General features: G+C 39.3%; 1 protein-coding gene across 1 annotated transcript in view; it reads left to right on the forward strand.

Annotated features, from left to right (window-relative positions):
- The first annotated feature begins 1,482 nt into the window (after positions 1–1,482).
- SLC26A3 (solute carrier family 26 member 3) overlaps positions 1,483–3,675 on the forward strand; it is a 45,512-nt gene continuing 43,319 nt past the window's right edge. The window contains exon 1 of the mRNA XM_019626054.1: positions 1,483–1,558. The gene's annotated coding sequence lies outside the window, so the exon portion shown is untranslated. The remainder of the gene's footprint in view (positions 1,559–3,675) is intronic.

Below are 3,675 nucleotides of genomic sequence, written 5' to 3' on the forward strand. Positions count from 1 at the left end.
TCGGCAAGGAAAACAATGCCTGAAAGGAGCTAGCAAATTCAGGGGACTAACCGGTGTCACTGCAGCTGGAGCGGAGAAAGCAATGGTGAGAGAGGGGACAGATGAGGTTGGAGAGTTGAGCAGGGACATATTATGCAAGGCTTTGGAGGCCTTGTATTGCAGAGATAAACATTAGCTCCATGAAGAGGACTAGCAAGAAAAGATCATTCCAACTATTATTGCTGAAGAGACTAGAAGAGCTAAAAGAGGGAGCAAAAAGTGTAGCAAGAGTCTACTGTGCAACATGGTGGTGGCTTAGGCTACGGAGGCAAAAATGGACATGAGAAACAATGGCTTTGTCATATGCTTTGGCGGTAGATTCAACAGGACATGGTGAGGATGGATTAGCTGGGGGTGGGGAGAGTGTTTGCAAGAGGAAGTGTCAAGGAGGATTCCTGGGCTTCTGACATGAGTAGAGAGGGGTGTTCTGGACTGGAATGATGAAAAATCAGAGCTGAAGCAAATACGGGAGGAAAGATCAAGAGGTCAGATTTGGATGTTTCAAGATTGAGATGCCTCTGGGAATCTAAAGCTCAATATGTTCTGGAGTTAGAGATCTGCAAGTCACTGGGAGTCATTAGACTCTTATTCAGGGCAAGAAGGTAGAGAGAGAGAAGAGAAGGGAGTACATATTTTTTGTTTTGTTTTGTTTTGTTTTGTTTTGGGAGGAGGGAATACATGTTTGGATAGAGGAGTTGGCAAAGAAGCATGAGGTGAAATACAGAGAGAAGGGTGGTAAAAAAAAAAAAAATTAGACATTTTAAAAGAGGGCATTTCCAGGAAGAGTCTGCAGCAGAGTCAAATGCTAAGAGGTTAAGATGAGGATGCAAAGTATTCATGGACTTTAGTAACAAAGAGCTTACTGCTCTTAGCAGAAATGGTGTGGGGAGGGTGAGGAATTAGTGTGCAAGCAAAGGCCTGTTGCTTGCAGTTGGGAGAGCTTCCTAACAAGGGCCTTTATCATACCCCCAGTTAACCGGTCCGCCATTCTTGTGCAGCTTGTGAGAGTTCCATGAAATCATCTAGCCAAGAAGCAATGCCTCCGAACTCCCTTCTAAACTGGTAGGTAAAACCTCAGGGAGATGATCCTTGCTGAGATTTTTTTTTTTAACATCCACATGCACATCTGCTGTGCAAATCTCTGCAAATCAATGAAACACACACACACACACACACACACACACACACACACACACATACAAGTGCAACGAGTGGTATAATCTCACAAGGAACTTGAGGAAGCTGTTATCATCCCTTCTGCTGATCATAGTCTCAAAGGTCAAGACCACACTGGAGTCTTTCCATTGTTGTAAAAGTTAATGAAAGTTAATTATTAAAGCTGACAGAAAGGTAATTTCCCCACTGACTTACATAATCTATATATAGATATCCTTGTACATATGGATGCATTCAAAGGCTATAGTGGGCCTAAGTGGATGAACAAAATCCCTTAGAACTGGACTACTTTATCTCAGAAATTGTCTGCAGTTGCTGAAGTGCTTCACAGAGTATGTATCAGGTAGGAACTAATTTTGTGATCAGTTTATTCAAACTAGTTTTCTTTTTTCTTGAAAATGGTATATTTGCTGATCAAAACATATTTAAAAATTAGGGTTGTGTTCTTGAGGTCATTACATGAGCAAGACTATTTTGAATGATTCCACTAACAATAGGCTAAAAATGTATGTATAGAGCCCTGCCAATGGGAAGTAAATATTTCAATAGACTTTGATTTGACCAGATAAATGATTATATGCATTGTTAAAGCTTAAATCGCCTCTTCAAAGATAGCACAGGTTTTAGCCTTAATTATTCACATAATTTAAAATATTCTGCACCCAAATCTGACTTTATAGGTAGACCTGAAGCTTGGCAAATAGAGCAAGCTTTTAAGAAACGTTTTTCCAGGAAATAGGATCACCTGTTAGAAGGTATTGAGAAAAGCCTTTTTGTAGAGAAGTGAGAGATTTATCTGCACCCCAGAAAGTCCAAGAAGGAAAAGGATGAGAAGAGAAAAAGGAATAGAAGCAAGTGGGATAAACAGTGGAAAAAGAAGAGAGAGAAAAAAATTGTCACTGCAAAGTAGCAGTGTTATATGCCACAAGTAATATTACAGTTGACCCTTGAACAACACGGTTTGAACTGTGCGGGTTCACTTTGTACAGGATATTTTTTTTTAAATACTGTAAATATATTTTCTCTTCCTTAGGATTTTCTTAAGTTTTCTTTTTTCTAGCTTACTTTATTGTAAGAATACAGTATATGATACACATAACATACAAAATATATGTTAGTTGACTGTTTATGTTATTAGTAAGACTTTCGGTCAACAGTAGGCTATTAGTAGTTAAATTTGGGGGGAATTTAAAGTTATACTATTTGGTTCCCTCTAGCCCCCATGTTGTTCAAGGATCAACTGTATATTGTGCAGGGGTGCTCTCTTATCCCACAGGTTGCCAGTCCTAATAAGATGAGATTTATTTCATTTTTTAAAATGTCAGGAAAAGATCACACAACATTCTTAAAATGTGCTAGTGAGAAAAAAATGTATTAAATCATTCTCTTTTCCAAAGTAAATTTGTCATTCAGAAAAATAGTGTAGTGAATGTTGGCCACATAAAGATCATTTCTACTGAGAAATTAGGAAGGAATTATTTGATTTCAGAAACAAGTAGTTTAACAGTGGGTTAATACATAACTTGCCAGTTCCATCTGGACAAATGAGTGCGTGTATAAGTAAATGAACAACTGTATCAATATCTACTAAATAAGTCATATTCAACTAAGAAACAAAATAATTCGCAAAATGAGAATAGATATTTTTTAATTACTACAATAAATAAATCATAACTTAGTCCAGCTTCTCTCCATAATGATGGTCTTTGGTTCTCCAAAGAAAAAAGAAGAGCCTCCTCTAGCCTCTGTTTCACTTTGTTCAGAACAAAGGGGAGAATAAGCGAGTTCGCTTCCGGGAGGTTGCACTCCAGGCTCCCCAGGCTCACATTTTGCGTAAGGGATGTTGAGAGTAGGGGCCTGCGGGGAGGAACACGTATGCTCAAGGGTGAGGGCACTGAGGTGCCTCACCTGAAGCTCTGTTCTCTTGTCTTGTCTCTGTTGGGATAAGGGTTAATGCCCCCACCCCACACACAATATGCCGGAAAAGACTGTATACTGGAGAGAAGCACTCACAAGAACTAGTTTATTGTCCCAACTTTGTCACTTGCTGGTTGTGAGACTCAGGAAAGTCATTTATCCTCTCTGATCTCAATTTCTTCATCTGTAAGTTGGTGATGACAGTGCCTACATTCGCTGTCTCCATTATAGGATAACACTTAGTGGGGCAAAAGTGTAAGTGCTTAGAAAACCACAAAGCCTGATACAAAGTCAAGTGATTCTCTTTATTCTTTTGTGAGCCTCCTGGGCCTGAAACAACTTGCAATGGCACATCTTAGCATTCCTCTGAAGGTGGCCAACAACGTCTTCTGTTCCAATTTTTGGATCACTATCCCTTAAGCATGATTTTGCTCATCCCCAGCTGATTTCTCATCATCTCTCCCAAATTTATCTGTTCTTTAAAATCCAACTCAAGATCCAGTTCCTTTATGAACCCTTCCTCAAATTCCAATCCACATTCAC

Source organism: Hipposideros armiger, unplaced genomic scaffold, assembly GCF_001890085.2.
Source record: "Hipposideros armiger isolate ML-2016 unplaced genomic scaffold, ASM189008v1 scaffold_655, whole genome shotgun sequence".
In the NCBI taxonomy this organism is placed as follows: domain Eukaryota; kingdom Metazoa; phylum Chordata; class Mammalia; order Chiroptera; family Hipposideridae; genus Hipposideros; species Hipposideros armiger.